Genomic DNA, 15,325 nt, shown 5'->3' on the forward strand with positions numbered 1-15,325 from the left:
AAGGATCAGTATTGCTGGTCAGAATGGAGACTGGAAGAATAACTCCAAAGCCTACATGGACTCCACATGTACAACCCAGAGAAAACTACCTATACAACTCAGAGAAAATAGACTCAGAACAATGCTGAGTTCAGATGTCTGCTGGTCCTAGTCTCCCTGAGATACCTTTCTTAATTATGCATTAGCTCTTCCATCAGTGAAATATAGTTTGTTTCCCTGGATCAGCTGGGAAGGAATCAAAATAAGTTCAAAAAACTTATTACATTTGAGTAATTAAGAAGCAAAGAGGCTATGGTTATTGTCATTGCCTGGGTTGAGAATCAGAATAGCTGGGTTTTGATTCCAGACCTGCTAATTCAAACTTATATGACACCTGACAAGAATGCTTGTCTAGTAAGCATGACTAAGCTTTTAGCTGTGGCAGGAGAGGGGTTAAAAAATTCAAATCCCTTTCTCTTTATCGCAGTAATTATATTGCCTAGGAGCCCAAGTTTTCCCCATTCCCTCCCAATTCTTATTTGCTTTGCTCTATGCAAAGACAATAAGACTACTCACGCAACAGTCTAGTACTAGCTTGCTCTTCAAAGTCCAGTAGAAGCTAAAAATAAAAAAGAGAGAGACACTAAATAAGAGGCAAAGACAGAGAATGACGAGAGAGAGAGAGAGATACAGATAGACAGACAGAGGAAGGGAGAAAGGAGGGGAAAAGAGAGGGAGAGGAGGGGGAGGGAGGGAAAGAGAGGGGAAAAAAAGGGAGAGAGTGAGAGGGGAAGGAGAGAGAAAGAAAGAGGGAGGGAGGAAGAGAAAGAGACCGAGACAGATAGAGGGGGAGAGAGGCAGAGGCAGAGACATAGAGAGAGACCCAGAGAGACAGAGAGAGAAAAAAACTCAAAAAGCTTGTTAAGCAATTTCAAACTCGTAGGCTTCCTTTCTCCACTTAGTTTCTCTCTCACTCTCCTGTTTATATAACCCCAAAGCTATAAAAATGACAACACATCCAGCAGAAAGGAGTGGATCTAATTTACCATCAACAGCTCCTATTAAAACCACAGATGGGCTGGAAGGCTGCATGCAGAATCTCTACTATTAGATTATAGGCTAGTGGAATTCCATGAATATTGTCCCACACACTGAAGAATGGAGCTGAACCTAACAAACCTAAATTTCTTAGAGTCACATCTGAAAAGTTACTCTGAAACCCCCTTGCACCAAAGGACTTTTTAAGAAGATGGCCAATGTGGAGTCCAGTTGTTACAAATTCTCAGGGTTTCATTTCCTCTAAAGAGTTTGACATTGCTTTTTGGACTTCCTGGGCTTGGGAAGAGAGAATGTAAATGGGGAGAAACCATAACCCAAACACAGTGGTAGCAGAAAAAAGAAAAGTATACCTAGTAATAAATGTGGTAAATGTTTAACAATTGATTCTCTGTGTGCCTAACATACTTTTAATTTGTATTATTAACATTTCTGCCATCATTTTCTTAAGTCTAGTCAATCAGCAAAACAATAAATCAAACTCCAGTGTTTGTCAGTTTCTGAAGTGTAAAATGTTCAGACTGAAAATTTAACATTCAGTTCTCCAGAACAGGTTTAAGCTAGCTCCAGATATATCTTATATTCATACAACGTTTTTGTTTAACTACATTTTCTTATGTATAATCTTATTTGATCTTGTCCTAAACTCCATTGTACCTCACTTTTGGGGGACATGAAGCTTTGCACAGAAGCAAAAACAATAACAACAGCTAATAATGCCAAAAGCAATAGACCTTTTTTACTTCACACAAGGGAAGGTGCTTAACTTTCATCATCTGGGTAAGGGTATGAAAAGGGCAACCATTTCAAATCCAGAGTTCTGGGTTCCAAAAGTTAGATTTTGGATGTTAAGATCTTCAGGCCTATCAAAAGAAGAAAACAGATCCAAACTAGAAGCCCTCTACTTCCCAATGCTCAAATTATATCAAGTTCTTGGTCAATCTTTCAGTTCTTTGATGCAGCAAACTTGGACAAAGGATGAAAATGGTCTCACTCAGACACATTTTATTAGTTTCTCACTTCTGATGTTACAGACAGGAAACTTCTGATTAATTGGAGAGTAAATCTAGATATTTCTAGGAGATGCCAGATATAGAGGAATTTCAGAAAAAAAAAGGGCATCAAAGTAAGTTATTTAACAAGAGTAGGGCTACCAAATACATTTCCCCTCCTAGGCTGATTTTCCTATCAGGTAAAAGAGAGGAAAGCAAAAAGATTCCACACCCTCAAACAAGTCAGCCTAAGATACAAAAGCAGGTGGGCATGGGGCATGCTGCACAGATGCCCAACATCAACAACATCTTGGTCTCTATACTTCAGTCCTTAGCAGAGGGGCAGAAAGGTTTTTACACAACCTAAGAAAAATCAGAGGGTGGGGATGTGGTCCCTAAATCACGTTCTTTCTTAGGAGAGTTTTTTTAGGGGCTTCAGTTCTCTAGAAATATGGTGTATTTCTTTGGACCTTGCTCCTTCAGGGTTGAGAAGGCACTTCAAGGTGGAGCAGCTCTCAGCAGAAGGCAATGAATGTTTCTCTAGACATAGGATTTCTCCATGGCAAGGGGTACTTCAGAGATTTCTCAGCATTACCCAGCAACCCCAGAGGGGTCAGAAGCAGCAGACCGAGAAGTGGTTCTATTTTCTCTTACATCCCCGAAATAATGAATTTGCCCCAGGGGCCACAATTTCTAGTTCCGGCTCCTATAAACAGGTTTGGAATACCAGCTAAGAGAAAGGGATATCTGTAAAGTAGAGACAGTCTATATGAAAAAGAGAAGTCTTAAGGATAAAAAAACAAAACAAAACAAAAAACCAGGCATTTGGAGGTGTTTTCACCTCATAATGCTATGAAGTGAATAGACAATTTGTACATGCAGAGAGCACTGATCCTTGAGTCAGAGGACATAACTTCTGGTCCTACCTCTGATGATTATCACACATGTGACCTTAGACAAGCCCCTGAAGCTCCTTAAACCTCAGTTTCCTAATCTGTAAAATGAGGAGGGGATGGTACAAATGGTCTCCATGATCATATGAAGGAAAGATATCATATGAAAGAAAGCTATTTTACAAATGACAGAGAGACACAGAGTCAGAGAAAGAGTTAATAGTTTACCCAAAATCCTATAGCAATTTCAGAGTAGAAATAAGATGATCACCTAGGTGTCTTGCATTATTATTTTTCACAGTTGATCTGGTTCTGGTTCTTTAAGGGTCTAGAAATGAACCAGCCAAGAGACTTCCAGATGTTGCAGAGTAAAACCTGAACAAGACTATTGTGTTGAAGGTGAGGTAGGTGTGTTAGGGTCATAAGCTAAATGTGAGCTGAGACCAGATCTCTGGAGCTTTTTAATATAGACTAAAGATTTGTTCTCATACGTTAGTCATTTTAAAATCCCATAGAATAGCGAAAAAAGTAATTGGGAGAAGTATAAGAAGAAGGTAAAATCACTCTGGATGACTGTTGACTTCAGGAAATTTAGTGGACAGTATAGATATGAGTTGAAGATAAGGTTTTTTTAAGAGGATATGAGGAAAGCAAAGAACTAGAAAGGAATGTTCTATGGATTCAATGAATTGAGAAGAGAAACAAAACATAGATTTTGATGGAGGGATGTTCAGATTTGGGGCTGACCGGGGACCTACATTTTAGACAGGATTCCTTCTATCCACAGACCCAAGCTATCTTGCCATCTGCCTTCCCGCCTCATCTTCCACTTGGAATAGCAGCCTCCCCACTGGATCTCCAGAATATAAGTTTCTTGAGAAGCAAAAACTGTCCCCTTTCCTTTTGAGCCCTAGACAGAGTATTCTGTCTACACTGGACCAACTACCCCTCAGCTTGGTACATAGTAAATGCCTATTTTTAAAGGAAAAAAAAAGAGGAAGAAAAGGAAAACTTAGTAAAATCGATAAATAAATGAAAGAAAAACAAAACATATGCAAAATTGCATATTCATGGACCTCCCATCTCTGAAAAAGAATGCAAGGCAATATTTTCTTATATCTCTTCTTTGGAGTCATACTTTTTGTGTGTGTGGTGTGTAATTCTACAATATTCACCTTTTAGATGGGGATTTGGATGGGCCACATAGATGCATCAGCAGCATCTTGGTCTCTAGACAAAATTGAGCCCTGAGCAGAGGGACAGAGGATTTTCACAACCTAAGAAAAATCAGAGAATGTGATAGGATTCCTGGAACATATTCTCTCTTAAGAGAGTTTTTCAAAGGACTTCAGTTCTCCAGAGATATCGAGTATTTGTTTTGGATCCTGATCCTTCAGGACAAGAAAGTATTCCAAGGTGGAGTGACTCTCAGAAGAATGCAATGAATCCTGTTGTGTGTCTATGCTCTATGCTCTTTCCAATGCATGCTTTTTTCATTCATTCCATTAGAAAACAAATCTCTTTTTTTTCCCAAAAAATCATTTGTCCTTCCCTTCATTCCCCACCCTCTGCTGTCACAAAGTTGAACCAACCCAATGAGCATTTTGTAACAGTTGGGCACCATGCTACGGGCTGGGGTTGGAGACAGATCCCATCCTTAAAGAGTTCACATGTAATACAATTTCATTCCTGGACTCTGACAAAGTGAAAGACTTTGCAAGGCTCTCCTCCTTATACCTTCCTCTCCCTTTCCCCGCTTCTGCATGACTAGCTTAGAGACTCTACTTTCCACTGGGAGGGATAGAAGTAGTTGGCAAGACAAGAGACCAATCCCTTTTTGACCGGATTGACCTCACCATGGAAACCAAATAAGCCTGCCTTGCCCCGAGGACTCTGTGTTCCGCCTCCCTTTCCCCAGGTTATCATTAGATTGATGAAGTTAGCTGTTTGCTGAGGCAGCTCCACTAAGCTCTTTGCTCTCACTGAGCAGAATCACGCCTCATCGGGGCCTTGGAGAGTCTGGGGAGACTGAGACTCCTCAAATTTTGCAATCTTTTCTCCTCTTCCCCCCTCCTTTCCTTGTGGAAACCTAATCAGAAGCTGATGAATCCTTATCCTTGGAATGTAGCTGGGGGAAGAGGAGGGAGGGAGATCTTTCAGAAGGAATTGGGAAATGGAATTCAGGGCAGTCCTCCCACATTGCCCATGGATCCCTCAGACTAGAATGAACAGGCCTACTGTTCCAAGCCCGTCCCCTTCTTTCCTTTCCATTACCGCCATGCTTATCCTGCCTTCACTTTACTGGAAACACCAGCCAGACTGGGACTCAGGCTTGATTTCCCTCCAGATCATTACTCTGGCCCCACCTAGAACCAATGGAAAGAGATTCCTATACAAACCCCATCACACATACAAGCAGATTTGAAACACTGTCAGATAAATTAATTAGGCATTTCAGTCAATAGGGCTCTGGACTTAGAGTGAGGAAGATGTGAGTTTAAATTCTGCCTAAAACACTTATTGGACAAATCTCTTATCATCTATTTATCTCAATTTCTCCATCTGTAAAGTGGGGATGATAATAGTACCCATCACTTGGGTTGTAGTAAGGATCAAGTGAGATTTGTAAAGTATTTTGCAAACCTTAAAAGTGTTATGGAAATGCAAGTTATTATAAATATATTTGGGGACAAGCTAGGTGATGCAGTGGATAGAGCACTTAGGCTTGAAGTCAGAATGACTCATCTTCCTGAGGTTAAATCTGGACAAGTCACTTAATGCTGTTTGCCTCAGTTCCTCATTTGTAAAATGATCTGGAGAAGGAAATGGCCCCAAATAGGATCACAGAAAGTTGGACATGACTTAAACAACATTTAAAAAATTTTATTTTCAAAAATTATTGCTTTCCTTATCCATACACTTCTGTGAGCTCTAATACATACTTCCACATGTGTGGCAGTGCCCTTTCACATATATGGCCACACAATCTTCAATTTTACACAACATGTAAGTATATAATAGTTCATCTTTTTCCTCCCTTGGACAGTGTCTCCTACTTCGAATTCTTCTCACCAATTTACACCACCCCTTTTTAATTGATTGCAATTGAAATGCTTCTGGACATTTAAAAAGTAGCTTTTACATGTTAAAAAGGCATTATTTTAGTACTGATGATACAAAACATTCCCTGCCCTAGTAACTTATATTGTTAGCCAGTGGGATGGTGGGTAATATACACAGAAAACAATAATCAAAGTATCTACAAAATAATTGAAAGTAATTTGGGATATAACTGTTTGGACATGTATACTTATTTTGTATTTATACTTTAACATATTTAACATGTGTTGGTCAACCTGCCCTCTGAAGGAGGGGAAAAATTGGAACAAAAGGTTTGGCAATTGTCAATGCTATAAAATTACCCATGCATATAATTTCTAAATAAAAAGCTATAATAAAAAAATTAAAAAAAAAAAAAAGAAAGTAATTTGGGATCATGGAAGGAGAACACTAACAAGTAAGATTGGAAAAGGCCTCATGGAAAAGAAGGCACCAGTCCTCACTCTTGAAGGGGGGTAGGGATTCTAAGAGGAAAGGGGAAGAGAGAAAGCATTCTAGGTATTCTGGGCTAAACCCTCACCATGACTCAGGCAGCCTCATAGTTGTCCTGGTACTTTCTGCTAAAACATTGGAACAAAATGAAACATTTCCTAGGTCATTCTAATGTATCAAGAGAGTTTACTGAACTCTCAGGAAGAAGAATATTCAAAGAAAGTAGTCACTGAGAACACCCCAAGTCTATTTAGTTGAGTGAAGTTTCTCTACTTTTTGAATTGCTCATCTTGGTCAAACGTCAGAGCAAGCCTGAAGCATCTTGTGGCTGTTTTGTTCTAAGGCAACAGGAAATGACGTCAGGAGCCTGAGCCTTTAGTTCTCTGAGCCAATTAAGTCTCGGGGATGATTTCAATACCTTTAAAGGAAAAACTAACCTAAAATGCATGGGGGTAGGGACAGAATATTATTCCCACCAAGCGCGTTTTAGACTTGTGAGTCAAAATCAAAGGGTTAAAGAGGGATTAAGTTTCTCCTGATTCTTCTCTAACATTTAGCAATCAATGCTCTCTAAATCAACTTAGCTAAACATAACTACCTCACCCCCACCGAGGGGGAAAGCAGGGCCCAACCCACAATTCACATATATTTTAGTGGAATTTATTAGAGGATATGAGTTATTGGAGAAGTGAATTATAGCTGGATGAATCTCAGCTAGATAGCAAGTTCAGGGAGAGTGAAAGCTGCTAATCCCCCCTCTGGTACTTCCAAATGAAGGCCCCACTCCTCCAGGCCTGTAGGAATTTCTGTCCTGTCATTCTTTAAAGAATTCAAGAACCAAGTTGCCATAATAAGATTGGAGGATGAGTCTTTAGCTTGTACTTATATAGTAAACAGGCTTCTCTTCTGTTCTTAGCCCTCATCAGTAAAGCATGAAACTTTTCAAGCATTCCAGAAGATTGAATTGGTCCCTCAGTCAGTCAACTAGCATTTATTTAACATGTCCTGTGTGCCAGGCACTGTGCTAAGCTGTGTGGAAACAGGATATAGTCAGGATAAATTGAGGGTAGAAGGAAGGCCCTAAGATTAAGAAGGACTGGGTCAGGCAGCAAATATTCATGAATAGATATTTCTGAGGGAGATGGAGGACAGGGTACTGGACTTGGAACCAGGATAGATCAGACATTTTCTAGTTCCTGTGTTCATGGACCAGTGATAACTTCTATGAGTTTCATTTTTGTAATAAAAAAAGCACATTGGATTCAATGGTCTCAACCGTTATTTTTTTCTCGTTCTAAATCTGTGACTCATTTTCCTAAGTTCAAATGCAGATTCAGACATTTCATTAGCTACATGACCCTGAACAGGTCATTTAACTCAGTCTGTCTCAGTTTCTCATCTATAAAAGGAGCTGGAGAAGGAAATGGCAAACTACTCCAATGTCTTTGGGATTTTGAAGAGTCGGGGCTGAGAAGACTGAACAACAACAAAAACAAATCTATGATCTCTATGAAAATGTTAGTTGATCTGGACCCATAAATCTAGTTTGTACATAATCTTTTCCAAACTCATGAGTAATCTTTGACTTTAAGTGGCCTCAGATATAGTTTCCAGTTACTTGGGGGAAACCTATGATGAACTGTTCCTCTAATTGACCGAGGGATGATATACTTTGGGAGGTGGCAATTATCTCAAGATGATAATTCAGATCAACCTTGATGCTAATAAATACCCTGATAATACTCTCCCACAAAAGTTATTATTATCTTACAGTGAGAGGGGTACAAGTAAAATCTTTCACAAAAAAATTTGTTAAGTTTTTGAACTTTTGACAAACAAATTTATGAAGTTCCAAGTAGTTAAGTTTCAAAAAACAAAGCAAAACATTAACTCTTAACATGTAAGCAAAAGGGATTATAATAAACCATATTTAATATAAAAGTTTCTTTTGTTTGAGAAAGATGTTTCCCCAAATAGGAGTTGCCCTTTTCATTTCAGTATGTGGTAAGTAATAACAACAAGAAGAATACTGGAAATTCATAAATCAGTAGCCCCTCAAACCATGAAGTTTTTAATCATGGTTGATGAAAAGAAAGGCCACCCAGGACAGGAATAACCCTTGTAAAGGTTTGAAGAAGGAGGTAGAACAGTAAGAAAGCCAGCTTGGAATGTAAATTGCATGAAAGGGCATAATGTGAAATAAGTCTGAAAAGATACCAGAGCCAGATCATAAAAGTCTACAGCCTAGAGAAGAGGCTTTCACAGTTTTTGAGTTTTGGTAGTTTTATAAAGCCTATGGATTCCTTCTCAAAAGAATAATTTTAAATAAATGAAATATATTATTACAAAGGAAATCAATTATATTAATATACAAATATCAAATAGTATTACTTTCACTGGTTTTTTTTCAGTCGTTTTTTCAGTCATTTTTGTTTTCGGTCCTTGTGACCCCATTGGGGATTTCTTGGCAAAAAAAAAAAAAAAAAAAACTGAAGTGGTTTATTATTTCCTTTTCAACTCATATTACAGATAAGGAAACTGAGGCAAATAGGATTGAACAATTTGCCCAGGATTACTTGACTATTAAGTTTCTGAGACCAAATTTAAATTCAGAAAAACGAATCTTCCTGATTCCAGGCCCAGAATCCTATACACTGGACTATCTACCTGTCCTTAGTAACTTATCAAAATAATAAATAAAAAAGTTCATAGGCTCCAGATTAAGAATCATTGTCCTAGAATAACAGGGAGTAACCAATGTTTTTTGAGCAGGGGAATTGACCTTATCAGAACTATGCTTTAAGAATATCAATTCGGCATTCTATGTGGAAGATAGAATGGAAAGAGGAAATACTTGAGGTGGGAAGACAAATGTAAAGTTGTGGCAGTACCCCAGGTATAAAAGATCTGAACTTAAGTGTGGTGGCCATGAGAGTCAAAAGAAGTAGATGAATAGGAGAGATGTGAACATAGAAACAACAGGACCTAGTAAATGATTGGAAATAGGAGGGGAGAATGAGGAAATGGGGAAAATCTAGAATGACCATGAGATTGTAAGCTTGGTTCTCTTAAAAGAAATAATTTTTGTATGGGGTAGAGAGAGTTATAAAGAAGTCGGGAAAGGCTTCATGGAAGAACTTAAGTTGGTCTTTAAAAGAGATTCAAATTAATAAATGAAACAAACAGTTACAAAGACTCTATTGTGTGTTGAACAATGTTCTAGGTTCTAAGGAAAATAAAAATATAATATTGCCACAAACTGCTACCTCCAGGTAAAACCTTGTAGTTTTGTAATCATAACATTCATAATAATGCTCACAAGATCTTGTATCATGGTGAACACCAAGAAGGATTATCTCAGAAAGATCTGGATTCTAAGACAATATGCCAACAGAAGATTATCGGTTTTTTCACAATTACCAGTTTCTTCACAATCTCTCTGGAACAGAAGGTTGTCACTTTATCCCAGCTTCTTAGTATATTTAGTGAAGCAGGATATGATTAGTCAACATTATTCACTATGCAGATGAAGTCTTCTTATTATCTAGAAAGTCATGATTGCATCGACTCCCAACCTAAGTATGGGAACAAAATTCAGGTCTGAATAGTTCAACAGGGACTGCTGCTTTTATTATCAAAAGTCCATGCTACAAATGGAAAGGTAAATATCTTCTTCTAGCCTGAAGGATACAACATGTCCAACCAAATAGAAATCCCCAAGTATCAGCATCCTCCACCTACTTTTGCTTTCCTTTGCATTTCTCTCACTGTCCAGGAACCAAGGATGAAAGGATATGAATGCAAATTTATATAGCATTGGAAAAGTCTATTAATGGCTCGGGTGATTTATACTAAAACTACAATTACAGAAGCTTACATAAGACCTGTGCTCTGATGGAGCTAGAGTCTGGTGGAAGGGGCTCACCCCATACCCTACGTGTTTTACATAGAACAAAGTATGTCTTTTTTAAAAGTTGTTCCAAATATTTTAATAAAAGTTCTCTGCAAGGTATTTAAAACACCAGTTGTGAGGATAAACTCCATTGGAAAGAGAGAATACAGAATATAAGTAGCCACAGAGCTGAAGAATTTGTGACAGGATCTGAGAGGCTACTTATTGATCACTCTTGCTTTGCTTTATAATCTCATATTGCTCTTTTTGTGTGTCAAAAATCTCTCCTTCTTGGTGCTGGCTGAGGTTTCTGAATCTCTTCTTGAAATAAGCATCAGTAAGATGATTTGGAACTTTTACACAGAAAGGTTAACTCTGGTAGAGTTGGAATGACAAATTTCTGATTGGTTCAAATTTCTTGATTGGTATCACTCTAGTTCAAGGTTTTATCACATCCTTCCCGAATCACTGCAATAACCTCTTAACTGGTCTGTCTACCTCAAGTCTTCCCCATCTTTAGTCATTAATTGCTGAAGTGATTTTTCCAAAATGCAAGTCTGACAATGTCATCTTCCATTCAATAAACTCCAGTGATTCCATAATGACTCTAGGATCAAACATTATTTCATCTGCCCATCTCCCATTGCAAAAGGGTAGGGAACGTGCTTGTGGAAAGCCATATGGACAGGTAATGGAAATGCCCCTACTCCTGATTTAGAGCATGCAGATACCTTCTGCTGCTGGTTCCAACCTATTAATCATGTGATGATATCGTTGATTGGCAGAGTAGTCAGAACTGGGGTGCATTCAAAAGCACTTAGTCGGGCAAAGATCTTGGCTCTTGTTTTCTGAACCAGCTGGCAGTAGAGAAATAGGATGAGTTACTGAAGGCCTTGGAGCCTCTCTCACACAAAGAGGGCAAGAATATATAACCTTGCTTTCAGTTCTGTCCCCTTGTGTCTACTGAAGAAGGCTACAGCTAGGTGACCCAGTGGATAAGAGTACTAGAAGCAATTATCTTCATGAGTTCAAATCCAGCCTCAGATACTTATTGACTGTGTGAGCAAGTCACTGACCTTTTTGCCTTAGTTTTTTCTTCTATAAAATGAGCCAGAGAAGGAAATGGCAAACTACTCCAGTATCTTTGCTAAGAAAACCCCAAAAGGATCATGAAGAATTGCACACGGCTGAAATGACTGAACAATGCTGTAAAGCTTTAAAAGATCAGGAGAGTGAGGCACTGGGAAATCCAAGAATGGGGTCCATGCTGTTTTGTGACTAGCCAACCCAGCATTAAGACCGTTCAAGATGACTATGAAAACTCAGTTTAGCACTAAGCTTCAGCAGAATGACATAAGGGACCTCGCCTAGTAATTGCTGAGAGTATGAGTTCTCATCTACCATCTATACCAGCATTAGAAGTGAACATTTTGGGTAAACAGTATTTTGAAACTGCATGAAATCTGAACCCATTCTTCCTAGGGACCAAGGTGATTGATTTATGGGAGATTGTGCTCCCAAGAATTGGGAAATATTTGTATTTCTCACTCTATCTCCTCAATAAATATCCCTTTGTAAAATTAATGTTAATTGATTAAATAGAACTGGAGCACAGTGAAGAGAACACACACGAACAGGGGTTCAAACTAATAGCAGCAGAGAAATATACTTCATTCTCTAAAGAGTGCTTCTGAAATTCTAAGGAGAAGATAGTTCAAGTCTCACTCTGGAAAAGTGAGTCCCAAGCACATCTTTATTTCATTATTTTAAAAGCCTACTGGCTTTATGTGACCCTGGACAAGATATTTAACCTCTCAGTACTTTGGACAACTCTCAAGAAGATGCTTACTTGAAATATAGTACATGGAGTTTCTTCACCTCCATGTTCACTCCATAAATGAAGTCATAAGTACAGTCTCTGTCTCATATTTGGGAGAATGGAAGTTTTGTAATGTAAATTATTAATATAGTAGAGAGAGAGGGATAGTGAAGTTGAAACAGCAAGATATCTTGAGGGAGAGTCAGGAACTACATCAACTACCATCTGAAAATGGTCCAGCACCCTGAAGCCAAGAGCTTTGGGAATAGTCATGACTCTCCCTCTCCCCCCACCCATTATATTTTACCTTGCTGCTAGCTCTGGTCCTGTAGTTACCAATTTGTGGAGCAGTCACTAGAAAGGAGCCATCTTCATTGCCAGCTCCAACACCAAAGATGTTGGTGACAGAAGTGAGTGACAGAACCTCTAAGACCACAGTGGGTCTTACTTCTGTGTCAAAACTAATAGCCATCAATCTGAAAAGAAAGCCTTGTGGAGATGTGGGCCAGGAACTGTTCTCATGAGATGCTACCAACCTAGCTACTAAAGATCTAGAAAAAAATCTCATCACCAAGATCCTTGGTATTGTTAAATGGTTAGAAATTTTGTCAGCAGAAATGACATTAAAGAATAAATGTTACCAAAAGCATCTTAAGATCCACCAGAATTTTCAAGGGGACTTGCAGCTGAAACTTCCTCTGTATGTTGTCTCCTCCATTAGAATATGAGCTCCTTGAAATCAGGGACCATCTCTGATTTTCTTGTAAACTATCAGTATTTTGCATATAGTAAATACATTGTGGTGTTCTTTTTCCAAAACAGCCAGGTGATAAAAGAGTTCAGATCTTTTATTGTGTCCTTCAATATAGCCCAGTTAGCTCAGGCCTATCTCTCTGCTTGGTTCCAAGAGCTCCGCCCAGATGTCTCCAAATCTAAAGGTTTGTCCTTCTAACTCCAGCCAGCACCAAGGTAGAAGATACGAGGAATTTCTCTTTTGCCTCGAAGATAGGGCTTGTGGGCTTCCTCCCAGAGTGCTCCTCTCCGACCCCAGTCAATGTTCCCAAGTAAACTCCTTCGAGTGGCTCACTGGAGCTGTATTTATGCTACTTCTCCAAGAGTGGAATTGTGGGATATCTCCTAGCATGCTCTCTGAAATCTCCCAAACATGTGAACTCCAATGAGTACTTAGATACTTATGAGCTCTCTAAAGGTGTGAACACAAGCATTGTTTCTATCAGTTGTACTTAGTACCTTGTTTCAAGTTCTGGCCCAAAATATCTCCTTCTAAGATCAAATTAATCATATTGAACCATGCCAAATTAGATAATTATTATCTCTATCAACTCCAATGGCTTAACACTTTGTAAAGATTCCAACAATAAATAATAATTTTTTTCATTTATTTACAGTTGACAAATCCTATTCTTCACTGAGTCTAGCCCCAGAAATCCTTTTGATGTTAGGAAGTTAAAAAAAAAAAAGAGAAGCAATCAATTAGACCTCTTCCCATACTAAAAACTCCAGGTGAGGAGGTTCATTAGGAGCCCAACCCTATCCCTCTCTGCTCCTACGACACAAAAGTCTTACCTACCCACCAAGCAGCCAGCTTCTCAGGGAAGACTCCTAGTCACCTTCATTCAACACTGCTCCCTCACCTGTGACTCCTACCCAACAGTTCTATACGCTCTCCTCCCACTATCACCCAGTGGAGCCAAGTTCCCAGTGCTTGTATAAGCAGCAGCATTTTCACTGGATAACCACAAAAATTCGCTTTATAAAGATTTGCAAAGAGATGGAACATGCTTGTCTAATTCCCTCCAGGCGCCACTCAGATTTAAAAGCTACAGCTCCTTTGGGTTTTTCTGCTCGCCTTGGGAGCCTGATATTGCCTGATTTTCTGCATAGTTCCAGGGAAGAGGATGACATGGTCTGTCTGCTGCCCACATCCTTCCAACATTCCACGGCAATATCACCGATGACAAGCCTGAAAGGGAAAAATCATCAGTGTCTATCCCTCTCTCCACTATGAATCAGGCTGCAGAAGAAACCTCTTTTTAGAGAATTTTTCCTTAAGAACTTTTTAAAGCTGTATGTCATTAGTTCCTCTGCAAAAATTAGGAATTAAACTCTACTTTATTAAGCTTACATCTCTCTCCATATTCTATTCCTTAGCCTGTTTCTTCTAGATAGCAGCAAGAGAGGTTGAAGTTGACTTAAGGAAGATTTCCTTATTTTAAAGATTGGTAGGAGACATTGAAGTGAATTAGTTAGGGATCTTGAGTCATCTCCCAAGCTAGAGAGCTTTAAAAGAAGGATGGGTATTCTTTTACCAGAATGGCTTAAACTAAAGGGGCTCTAGATGAAATGAACAGGCCTTCCAGGAGGTAAGATTATGGGCTCTTCTCCAATTGAAGCAGGAAAATGAGCTTTCTTTATGCCTACTGACTCACCTCTCTTTACTTATACAGCCACGAGCCTAGTTCAGGCCCTCATCACTATTTGCCTGTTCCATTGTAGTATCTTCCTAAATGGTATCCCTACCTCAAGAATCTCTTTTTTCTAATTCATCCTTTATACATGTTGAAGTAATTTTCTTAAAGTACACGTCTGACCATGTCATTCCTCTATGTGATAAACTCCAATGGCTATCTATTAGCTTTGGAAGCAAATATAAAATCCTCTTTGCCATTTAGAGTCCTTTTTTCTGGCCCCAATCTATTTTTCCAGTCTTATTGCAAATTATTCTCTTTCGTGTTCCCTTGGGGTTCAGTCATTTAGTTGTGTCTAACTCTATATAATTCCATAGAAGACAAGTCCAGGAGGGTTTTTTGGCAAAGATACTGGAGTGATTTGCCATTTCTTTCTCCAATGTGTCCTCATTTTACAGATGAAGAACTGAGGGATTAAGTGAGTGACTCACTCAAAATCACAGAGTAACTGAGACTGGATTTGAATTCAGATCTTCCTGACTCTTAACTTTATCATCTGTACCACTTTAGCTATTTCAACTTTTCCCTATAGTTCAGTAAAACTGGCTTTCTTACTGTTCCTGTTCCACATCTTATCTCTCTGCCTTTGCAGTGGTTGTCCCCCATGTTTAGAATGCTCTCTTTACTCATCTCTGGCTCTAAGAATCCCTAGT

Source organism: Sarcophilus harrisii, chromosome 4, assembly GCF_902635505.1.
Source record: "Sarcophilus harrisii chromosome 4, mSarHar1.11, whole genome shotgun sequence".
Taxonomy (NCBI): domain Eukaryota; kingdom Metazoa; phylum Chordata; class Mammalia; order Dasyuromorphia; family Dasyuridae; genus Sarcophilus; species Sarcophilus harrisii.